Raw genomic sequence first — 12,409 nt, forward strand, 5'->3', positions numbered from 1 at the left:
ACCAGAAGGGAAAGAAACACGTGTACCCCAATGTTCATCGCAGCACTGTTTATAACAGCCAGGACATGGAAGCAACCTAGATGTCCATCATCAGATGAATGGATAAGAAAGCAGTGGTACATATACACAATGGAGTATTACTCAGCCATTAAAAAGAATACATTTGAATCAGTTCTAATGAGATGGATGAACCTGGAACCTATTATACAGAGTAAAGTAAGCCAGAAAGAAAAACACCAATACAGTATACTAATGCATATATATGGAATTTAGAAAGATGGTAACAATAACCCTGTACGAGACAGCAAAAGAGACACTGATGTATAGATCAGTCTTATGGACTCTGTGGGAGAGGGAGAGGGTGGGGAGATTTGGGAGAATGGCATTGAAACATGTATAATATCATGTATGAAACGAGTCGCCAGTCCAGGTTCGATGCACAATACTGGATGCTTGGGGCTGGTGCACTGGGACGACCCAGAGGGAGGGTATGGGGAGGGAGGAGGGAGGAGGGTTCAGGATGGTGAACACAGGTATACCTGTGGCAGATTCATTTTGATATTTGGCAAAACTAATACAATATTGTAAAGTTTAAAAAATAAATAAAATTAATTAAAAAAAAAAGAAAATTAGAGATACCAAGGGAATATTTCATGCAAAAATGGGTACAATATAGGACAGAAAATGCAAAGGCCTAAGAGAAGCAGAAGAGATTAAGAAGTGGTGGTAAAAATACACAGAAGAACTATACAAAAGGGTCTTAATGTCCCAGATAACTATGATGGTATGTTTAATAACCTAGAGTGTGATCAATCACCTAGAGTCAGACATCCTGGACTGTAAAGTCAAGTGGGCCTAAGGGAGCATTGCTATGAACAAAGCTAGTGGAGGTTATGGAATTCCAGCAGAGCCATAATTTTAAATTGCAAAAGATGCTTCTGGTAAAGTGCAACACTCATTATGCCAGCAAATTTGGAAAACTCAGAAATAGCCACAGGCCTGGAAAAGGTCAATTTTCATTCCAATCCCAAAAAAAGAAAGGTAATGGCAAAGAAAGTTCAAGTTCAGTTAGGTCTCTCAGTCGTGTCCGACTCTTTGCCACCCCATGAATTGCAGCACGCCAGGCCTCCCTGTCCATCACCAACTCCCGGTGTTCACTCACACTCAGATTGATTGAGTCAGTGATGCCATCCAGCCATCTCATCCTCTGTCGTCCCCTTCTCCTCCTGCCCCCAATCCCTCCCAGCATCAGAGTCTTTTCCAATGAGTCAACTCTTCGCATGAGGTGGCCAAAGTACTGGAGTTTCAGCTTTAGCATCATTCCTTCCAAAGAAATCCCAGGGCTGATCTCCTTCAGAATGGATTGGTTGGATCTCCTTGCAGTCCAAGGGACTCTCAAGAGTCTTCTCCAACACCACAGTTCAAAAGGATCAGTTCTTCGGGGCTCAGCTTTCTTCACAGTCCAACTCTCACATCCATACATGACCACTGGAAAAACCATAGTCTTGACTAGATGGACCTTTGTTGGCAGGTAATATCTCTGCTCTTGAATATGCTATCTAGGTTGGTCATAACTTTCCTTCCAAGGAGTAAGCGTCTTTTAGGCTGCAGTCACCATCTGCAGTGATTTGGAGCCCAGAAAAATAAAGTCTGACACTGTTTCCACTGTTTCACCATCTATTTCCCATGAAGTGATTGGACTAGATGCCATGATCTTCGTTTTCTGAATGTTGAGCTTTAAGCCAACTTTTTCACTCTCCACTTTCACTTTCATCAAGAGGCTTTTTAGTTCCTCTTAATTTTCTACCATAAGGGTGGTGTCATCTGCATATCTGAGGTTATAGGTATTTCTCCTGGCAATCTTGATTCCAGCTTGTGTTTCTTCCAGCCCAGAATTTCTCATGATGTACTCTGCATATAAGTTAAATAAACAGGTGACAATATACAGCCTTGATGTACTCCTTTTCCTATTTGCAACCAGTCTGTTGTTCCTAGTCCTGTTATAACTGTTGATTCCTGACCTGCATATAGGTTTCTCAAGAGGCAGGTTAGGTGGTCTGGTATTCCCGTCTCCTTCAGAATTTTCCACAGTTTATTGTGATCCACACAGTCAAAGGCTTTGGCATAGTCAATAAAACAGAAATAGATGTTTTTCTGGAACTTGCTTGCTTTTCCCATGATCCAGCAGATGTTGGCAACTTGATATCTGCTTCCTCTGTCTTTTCTAACACCAGCTTGAACATCTGGAAGTTCATGGTTCATGTATTGCTGAAGCCTGGCTTGGAGAATTTTGAGCATTACTTTACTAGCGTGTGAGATGAGTGCAATTGTGCAGTAGTTTGAGCATTCTTTGGCATTGCCTTTCTTTGGGATTGGAATGAAAACTGACCTTTTCCAGTCCTGTGGCCACTGCTGAGTTTTCCAAATTTGCTGGCATATTGAGTGCAGCACTTTCACAGCATCATCTTTCAGGATTTGAAATAGCTCAACTGGAATTCCATCACCTCCACTAACTTTGTTCATAGTGATGCTTTCTAAGGCCCACTTGACTTCACATTCCAGGATGTCTGGCTCTAGGTGAGTGATCACACCATCGTGATTATCTGGGTCGTGAAGATCTTTTTTGTACAGTTCTTCTGTGTATTCTTGCCATCTCTTCTTAATATCTTTTGCTTCTGTTAGGTCCATACAATTTCTGTCCTTTATCGAGCCCATCTTTCCATGAAATGTTCCCTTGATATCTCTAATTTTCTTGAAGAGATCTCTAGTCTTTCCCATTCTTTTACTTTAATCTATTTCTTTGCATAGATCGCTGAGGAACGCTTTCTTATCTCTTCTTGCTATTCTTTGGAACTCTGCATTCAGATGCTTATATCTTTCCTTTTCTCCTTTGCTTTTCACTTCTCTTCTTTTCACAGCTATTTGTAAGGCCTCCTCACACAGCCATTTTGCTTTTTTTGCATTTCTTTTCCATGGGGATGGTCTTGATCCCTGTCTCTTGTACAATGTCACAAACCTCAGTCCATATTTCATCAGGCACTCTATCAGATCTAGGCCCTTAAATCTATTTCTCACTTCCACTGTATAATTATAAGTGATTTGATTTAGGTCATACCTGAATGGTCTAGTGGTTTTCCCTACTTTCTTTAATTTAAATCTGAATTTGGTAATAAGGAGTTCATGATCTGAGCCACAGTCAGCTCCTGGTCTTGTTTTTGCTGACTGTATAGAGCTTCTCCATCTTTGGCCACAAAGAATATAATCAATCTGATTTCAGTGTTGACCATCTGGTGATATCCATGTGTAGAGTCTTCTCTTGTGTTGTTGGAAGAGGGTGTTTGCTATTACCAGTGCATTTTCTTGGCAAAACTCTATTAGTCTTTGCCCTGCTTCATTCCGTATTCCAAGGCCAAATTTGCCTGTTACTCCAGGTGTTTCTTGACTTCCTACTTTTGCATTCCAGTGCCCTATAATGAAAGGGCATCTTTTTGGTGTGTTAGTTCTAAAAGGTCTTGTAGGGCTTCATAGAACCGTTCAACTTCAGCTTCTTCAGCATTACTGGTTGGGGCATAGACTTGGATTACTGTGATATTGAATGGTTTGCCTTGGAAATGAACACAGATCATTCTGTCATTTTTGAGATTGCATCCAAGTACTGCATTTTAGACTCTTTTGTTGACCATGATGGCTACTCCATTTTTTTCTGACGGATTCCTGCCCGCAGTAGTAGATATAATGGTCACCTGAGTTAAATTAACCCTTTCCAGTCCATTTTAGTTTGCTGATTCCTAGAACGTCGATGTTCACTCTTGCCATCTCCTGTTTTACCATTTCCAATTTGCCTTGATTCATGGACCTGACATTCCAGGTTTCTATGCAATATTGCTCTTTACAGCATCGGACCTTGCTTCTATCACCAGTCACATCTGCAACTGGGTGTTGTTTTTGCTTTGGCTCCATCCCTTCATTCTTTCTGGAGTTATTTCTCCACTTATGTCCAGTAGCATATTGGGCACCTACTGTCCTGAGGAGTTCCTCTTTCAGTATCCTATCATTTTGCCATTTCATACTGTTCATGGGGCTCTCAAGGCAAGAATACTGAAGTGGTTTGCCATTTCCTTCTCCAGTGGACCACATTTTGTCAGACCTGTCCGCCATGACCTGCCCGTCTTGGGTAGCCCCACAGGGCATGGCTTAGTTTCACTGAGTTAGACAAGACTGTGGTCCTAGTGTGATTAGATTGACTAATTTTCTGTGATTATGGTTTTAGTGTGTCTGCCCCCTGATGCCCTCTTGCAACACCTACAAATTACTGTACAATTGCTCTCATTTCACGTGCTAGCAAGGTACTGCTCAAAATCCTTCAAGTTAGACTTCAACAGTACATGGACCAAGACCTTCCAGATGTAGAAGCTGAATTTAGAAATGGAAGAAGAACCAGAGAGCAAACTGCCAACATCCATTGGATCATAGAAAAAGCAAGAGAATTCCAGAAAAAAAAAAATCGACTTCTGCTTTACTGACTACACTAAAGGCCTTGACTGTGTGGATCACAACAAACTATGGAAAGGTCTTAAAGAGATAGGATTACCAGACAACCTACCTGCCTCTTGATAAACTTGTATGCAGGTCAAGAAGCAATAGTTAGAACTGGGCATAGAACAACAGGCTGGTTCCATATTGGAAAAGGAATCCATCAAGGATATACATTGTCACTGTGCTTATTTATCTTATATGCAGAATACATCATGTGAAATCCCAGGCTTGATGAATCACAAGATGGAATCAAGATTGCCAGGGTATATACCAACAACCTTACATATGTAGGTGATGATAAGGCAGAAATTCTGCCCTAATGGCAGAAAGCAAAGAGGAACTAAAGAACTTCTTGATAAAAGTGAAAGAGGAGAGTGAGAAAAATGGCTTAAAAGCAAGCGTTCAAAAAACTAAGATCATGACATCTAGTCCCATCACTTCATGGCAAATAGATGGGGAAATAGTGGAAACAATGACATACTTTATTTTCTTAGGCTCCAAAATTACCTAGAATGGTGACCACAGCCATGAAATTAAAAGATGCTTGCTTCTTGGAAGAAAAGCTAGATAGTGTTTTAAAAAACAGAGACATCAGTTTGCTGACAAAACCAGCATACTCAAAGCTTTGGTTTTTCCAGTAGTCATACAGGGATGTGAGAGTTGGACCATAAAGAAGGCTGAGCACCAAAGAATTGATGCTTTTGAATTGTGGTGCTGGAGAAGACTCTTGAGAGTTCCTTGGACAGCAAGGAGATCAAACTAATCAATCCTTAAGGAAATCAATCATGAATATTCATTGGAACAACTGATGCTGAAGTTGAAGATCCAGTATTTTGGCTATGTGATGCAAAGAGCCCACTCATTGGAAAAGAGGCTGATTCCAGGAAAGATTGATGCAAGAAGGAGAAGCAGGTGACAGGAGATAAGATGATGGGATGGCATCACCGATTCAATGAACATGAGTGTGAGCAAACTCTGGGAGGTAGTGAAGGACAGGGAGATCTGGTGCTGCAGTCCATAGGGTTGCAAAGAGTTAGATATGACTTAGCAACTGAACAACAACTTACTTTCAGGGCTCCCCTTGTGGCTCAGTGGTAAAATAATCCTGCAAAGCATGAGATGCAGGTTCGATCCTTATTTCCAGAAGATCCCCTGTAGGAGGAAATGGCAGCCCACTCCAATATTTCTTACCTGGAAAATCCCATGGACAGAGGAACCTGGTGGGCTACAGTCCATGGGGTCACAAAAGAGTGGGACATGAATTAATGACTAAATCACTACCATTGCTAACTTTATGAATATAAAAAGTCTTTTTCTATTTAACTACTTGCTTTTTACTTAGCCCTTGATTCATATTCTTATAGGTGATTCATAAAATTCTGAACTTTTATTTCCCTCAATAATATTATCTGAATAACAATAATGACAGCATTTCTCTTCATTTTGCTTTCTAGAAATCTTGAAGAAAAAAAGACATCATTTGATCTAGTGGTGCTAGTGGTAGAGAACTTGCTTCCCAATAGAGAAGACATAAGAGGCACAGGTTCAATCCTGGGTCAGGAAGATCTCCTGGAGAAGGACTTGGCAATCCACTCCAGTATTCTTGCATGGGGAATCTCTGTGGACAGAGGAGCCTGGCAGGCTACAGTCCATAGGATTGCAAAGAGTCGGACATGAGTGAAGCGACTTAGCACACATCTTTAAGGATCAGATTTATAGATCTCATTGCTATTGAAAATAGATTTTTATCATCCATTTGAAAGAGGTGATATGGATGGGTGTTATCAGGCCATATATGATGGCCTGATCACAATAGGTTAAAGATAATGATATTGGACTCTTTATAAATGCTGGAGTTCTGTTTATAGTATGGTAGCTGCGGCCTTGTTATATGGTGGTTATTATTTTTAAGTATGTTCCCTCCACACCTATTTTGCTGAAAGTTTTTATCATAAGTGTATATGGAATTTTGTTAAATGCTTTTTCTGTGTCTATTGAGATGGTATGATTTTTACCCTTCATTCTGTAAATGTTTTTTTTTTTTTTTACTGATTTGGATATTTTGTGCCATACTTTCATCCCAGGATAAATCCTGCTTGGTCATGATGCATGAGCAATCAATCTAATTTTGTGTTACTAGTATTTTTTTGTGTGTGAGGGTCTTTGTATATATCATCATCATGGATATTGGCCTGTGATTTTCTTTGCTTCTAGTGTCCTTATCTGCCTTTGATATGAAAGTAATACTGGCTTCATAAAATTTGCAGTTATTCCCTGGTCTTCAATTGTTTGAAAGATTTTGAGAAGGAATGGCATCAGTTCTGCTTCTAAAATGTATTAGAACTCACCCTTGAAGACATCTAATCCCAGGCTTTTCTTTGTTGACAGGACTTTGATTACTGCCTCAGTCTCATTACTGTCATTATTTCTTGTTCAGATTTTCTCTTTATACCTGAATTAGTCTTGGTAGGTTGCTTGTTTCTGGAATTTATTAACCACTTCTGAACACTTCAAGGTGGTACAATTTTTTGTTTAATATTTGTTTATAGGCTTCTATAGTCTTTGGATTTTTGTTGTGGCAGTTATGATGAATCCTATTTTATTTATGATTTTATTTATTTATTTGAAGCTTCTCTCTAGTTAGTTTAGCAAAGGGTTTGTCAATTTTGTTTCAAAAGACCTCATCATTTTTTTGTATAGTGTTAATGAATGTTTGAATTTCATTTTTTTACATGTAGCTGTCCAGTTTTCCCAGCACCATTTACTGAAGAAATTGTCTTTTCCCAATGAATAGTTTTGCCTTCTTTGTTGTAAATTGGCCAGAGGTGCATGGATTTATTTATAATAAATAATAATAATCCTTTCTTTTATAGGTGCTGGGTTTTCTATCCTATTCCATTAAATGATGTGGATGGACTTGGAAGACATAATTCTAAGTGAAATAGACCACACATAGAAAGACAAGTACTATATGTTTTCATGTATATGTGCAATTTAAAATAGTCCAACTAATAGAAATAGAGAATGGTAGTTACCAAGGGCTGGGGAAGGTGAAAATGGGCAAAGTTGCAGATATTTAAGATAAGAAGTTGGCAGCTGAAAGTCTGCTATATAGCATACAGCCTATAGCTAAAATTACTGTATTGTATAATTAAAATTTCCTAAGAGATTAACACTTATGTGAAGTATTCTTAACAAATAATAATAGTAGTAGTAGTAGTAGAGATGGGAAGAGATTTTGAGAGGTGATGACTATATATGGCCTTGATAATGTTGATGTTTTCAAGGTATATACTTACCCCAAAACTTATCCAGTTATGTACTTTTAACATGTACAGCTTTTTACATGTCAATCATACCTCAGTAAGTAGCTTTAAAACAAAAACTGTGTGACCTAAGTGCAGGGATTGCCAGACAATGAGAAAGAGCACCCAAGATGTAATTCACTCACATAAAAAGTATTTAATCAATACAGTGTGAAGATCAGTGGAAATATGTGCTATTCAATAAATAGTAGCAGCTTAATTGTTTTGAAATAAAGAAAAAATACTGAATCCTTTCTTCACTGTAAACATGAGTATTGATTATGTAGGAAAAAACTCCTTATGTAATAAATAAAAGAAAACTTTACCTTGGGTTAGGGAATAATAATCCTTTCTTTTCATGAAGATATACCATATGCTATTAAAACCTCAAGTCATAAACTGGGAGAGATAGAGCAGCAATTGACAACAGATTGCTTACAGAGTATATAAGGGGCTCCTAAAAAGAATAAGAACATGAAAAGAATCAAAAAGGAAAATGAACCAGAGTCTTGAGGAGGCATTTCACATAAAAGTGAACACAAATAATTGTTAAACAAGGAAGAAGTTCAATATAGTACACGGGGATATGAACACATTAAAAAAAGACAACAAATAGTAAAACCATCTCAGCTCAGTTCAGTTGCCCAGTCTTGTCCAACTCTGAGACCCCATGGACTGCAGAACACCAGGCTTCCCTGTTCATCAACAATTACCAGAGATTGCTCAAACTTATGTCAATTGAGTTGGTAATGCCATCCAACCAACTCATCCTCTGTTGTCCCCTTTTCCTCCTGCCTTCAATCTTTCGCAGCATCAGGGTCTTTCACAAAGAGTCAGTTCTTTGCATCAGGTGGCTTTGCAAAGTATTGGATTTTCAGCTTCAGCATCAGTCCTTCCAATGAATATTCAGGACTGATTTCCTTTAGGATTGACTGGTTTTATCTCCTTGCAGTCCAAATGATTCTCAGGAGTCTTCTCCAAAACCATAGTTCAGAAGGATCAATTCTTCAGCATTAAAGTTTCTTTATGGTGCAACTCTCACATCCATACATGACTACTGGAAAAACCATAGCTTTGACTAGACAGACATTTGTTGGCAAAGTAATGTCTCTGCTTTTTAATACGCTGTCTATGTTGGTCATAGCTTTTCTTCCAAGGAGCAAGCATCTTTTGATTTCATAGCTGCAGTCACCATCTGCAGTGATTTTGGAGACAAAACAAAAAAAGTCTGTTACTGTTTCCATTGTTTCCCCATCTATTTGCCATGAAGTGATGGGACTGGATGCCATGATCTTATTTTTTGAATGCTGAGTTTTAAGCCAACTTTTTCACTCTCCTCTTTCACTTTCAGCAAGAGGCTCTTTAGTTCTTCTTCGCTTTCTGCAATTAAGGTGGTGTCATCTGCATATCTGAGGTTATTGATATTTCTCCCTGCAATCTTGATTCCAGCTTGCACTTCATCCAGCCCGGCATTTCGCATGATGTACTCTGCATAGATGTTAAATAATCAGGGTGACAATATATAGCCTTGACATACTCTCCCCCAACTTTGAACCAGTCCATAGTTCCATGTCCAGTTCTAACTGTTGCTTCTTGACCTGCATTCACAGATTTCTCAGGAGGGAGGTAAGGTGGTCTGATATTCCCATCTCTTTAAGAGTTTTGCACTGTTGTGATCTACACAGTCAAAAGCTTTGGCGTAGTCAATGAAGCAGAATTACATGTTTTTTCTGGAATTCTCTTGCTTTTTTTTTCATGATCCAGTGCATGTTGGCAATTTGATCTCTGGTTCCTCTCCTTTTCTAGATCCAACTGAACATAGGGAAATTCTCGGTTCATGTAATGTTGAAGCCTAGCTTGGAGAATTTTGAACATCTATTTGCTAGTGTGTGAGATGAGTGCAAGTGTGCTGTTGTTTGAATATTCATTGGTGTTGCCTTTCTTTGGGATTGGAAGGGAAACTGACCTTTTCCAGTCTTGTGGCCACTGCTGAGTTTTCCAAATTTGCTTGAATATTGAGTGTAACACTTTCACAGCATCATCTTTTAGGATTTGAAATAGCTCAGCTGGAATTCCATCACCTCCAGTAGCTTTGTTCATAGTGATGCTTCCTAAGGCCCACTTGACTTTGTACTCCAGGATGTCTGGCTCTAGGTTATTTATTGCACTATTGTGGTTATATGGGTCATTAAGATATTTTTTGTATAGTTCTTCTGTTCATTCATGCAGCCTCTTCTTAATATCTTCTGCTTCTGTTAGGTCCATACTGTTTCTGTCCTTTGTTGTGCTCATTTTGCATGAAAAGTTCCCTTGGTATGTCTAATTTTCTTGAAGAGATCTCTAGTCTTTTCCATTCTATTGTTTTCCTCTATTTCTTTGCATTGATCACTGAGGAAGGCTTTCTTATCTCTCCTTGTTATTCTTTGGAACTCTGCATTCAGACAGATTTATCTTTCCTTTTCTCCTTTGCTTTCCACTCCTCTTTTCTCAGCAATTTGTAAGGCCTAACCGTCTTGCTTTTTGCATTTGTTTTTCCTCTCCCTCATGTGTAGTGTTATGAACTCCATCCATATTTCTTTAGGCACTCTGTCTATTGGGCTTCCCTTGTGGCTCAGCTGATAAAGTATCTGCCCGCAGTGCAGGACACCTAGGTTCAATCCCTGGCTTGGGAAGATCCCTTGAGGAAGGGAAAAGTACCAACTCCAGTATTCTGGCCTAGAGAATTCCATGGCTGTATAGGCTATGGGGTCGCAACGAGTCAGACACAACTGAGTGATTTTCACTACACTTCAGAAAGCCCTCAGGAATTTTAAGCTTTGTCAATTTGCCAACATCCATTGGATCATAGAAAAACAGGAGGGTTCCAGAAAAACATCTATTTATGCTTTATTGACTATACCAAAGCCTTTGCCTGTGTGGATCGCAACAAACTATTGAAAATTCTTAGAGAGATGGGAGTACCAGACCACCTTTTACCTGCCTCCTGAGAAATCTGTATGCAGGTAAAGGAGAAACATTTAGAACTGGATATACAACAATGGGCTGGTTTCAAATTGGGAAAGGAGTACACAAAGGCTATCTATTTTCACCCTACTTATTTAACTTTTATGCAGAGTACATCATGCAAAATACTGGTCTGGATGTAGCACAAGCTGGAATCAAGATTGTTGGGAGAAATATCAATAACCTCAGATACACAGATGTCACTAACCTTATGGCAGAAAGCAAAGAACCAAAGAGCCTCATGATGAAAGTGAAAGAATAGAGTGAAAACGTTGGCTTAAAACTCAGCATTCCAAAAAGCAAGATCATGGCATCCAGTCCCATCACTTCACGGCAAATAGATGGGGAAACAATGGAAACAGTGAGAGACTTTAGTTTTTTAGTTTTCAAAATCACTGTAGATAGTGCCTGCAGCCATTTGAAAGATACTTGCTCTTTGGAAGAAAAGCTTTGAACAACCTAGACAGCATATTAAAAAGCAGAGCTATTACTTTGCAGACAAATGTCTGTCTAGTCAAAGCTATGGTTTTTCCAGTAGTCATATGTGGATGTGAGAGTTGGACTATAAAGAAAGCTGAGCACTGAAGAATTGATGCTTTTGAACTGTTGTGTTGGAAAAGACTCTTGATTCCCTAGGACTGCAAGGAGATTCAACTAGTCAATTCTAAAGGAAATGAGTCCTGAATATTCATTGGAAGGACTGATATTGAAGCTGAAAATCCAATACTTTGCAAAGCCACCTGATGTGAAGAACTGATTCATTGGGAAAGACATTGATGCTGGGAAGTATTGAAGGCAGGATGATACGAGGAAGACAGAGGTTAAGATATTTGGATGGCATCACTGACTCGATGGATGTGAGTTTAAGCAAGGTTCCGGAGTTGGTTATGGACAGGGAAGCTTTGCGTGCTGCAGTCCATGGGGTTGCCAAGAGTCAGTGCCTGAACTGAACTAAAATCTGTCTATCAGATCTAATCCTTAGAATCTATTTTAATATTAAATCCTTATTGAAAAATTAAGACTTAACTAGTAAAATCATCATTAGCTACAATTTCATAGTCCCAGACTGCCAAGTTTTAAGTCTGTCTGTCATCACTAACTATATGGCGCGAGAAGGCTTCCTATTTTTTTTTTTAAGAAAATTTCTTAACATTGTATTCTGGCAAATACTTCTGTAAAGTGATAAAATGATTTTGGAACACATTTTAAAGTTAGGTACAGACACACACATGCATATGCACACATACATATACACACAGTATAAATTGTGAGACAAGCAATTCTTTTAACATTTTTTTTGTGTGTGTGTGTGTTTCCTGTCTAGAGAATATCCTTTAGTATTTGTTGGAGAGCTGGTTTGGTGGTGCAGAATTCTCTCAGCTTTTGCCTGTCTGAGAAGCCCCCGATTTCTCCTTCATACTTGAATGAGATCCTTGCTGGGCACAATAATCTGGGCTGTAGGTTATTTTCTTTCATCATTTTAAGTATGTCTTGCCATTCCCTCCTGGCTTGAAGAGTTTCTATTGAAAGATCAGCTGTTATCCTGATGGGAATTCCCTTGTGTG

Source organism: Bison bison, unplaced genomic scaffold (assembly GCF_000754665.1).
Source record: "Bison bison bison isolate TAMUID 2011002044 unplaced genomic scaffold, Bison_UMD1.0 scf7180017864451, whole genome shotgun sequence".
Lineage (NCBI taxonomy): Eukaryota > Metazoa > Chordata > Mammalia > Artiodactyla > Bovidae > Bison > Bison bison.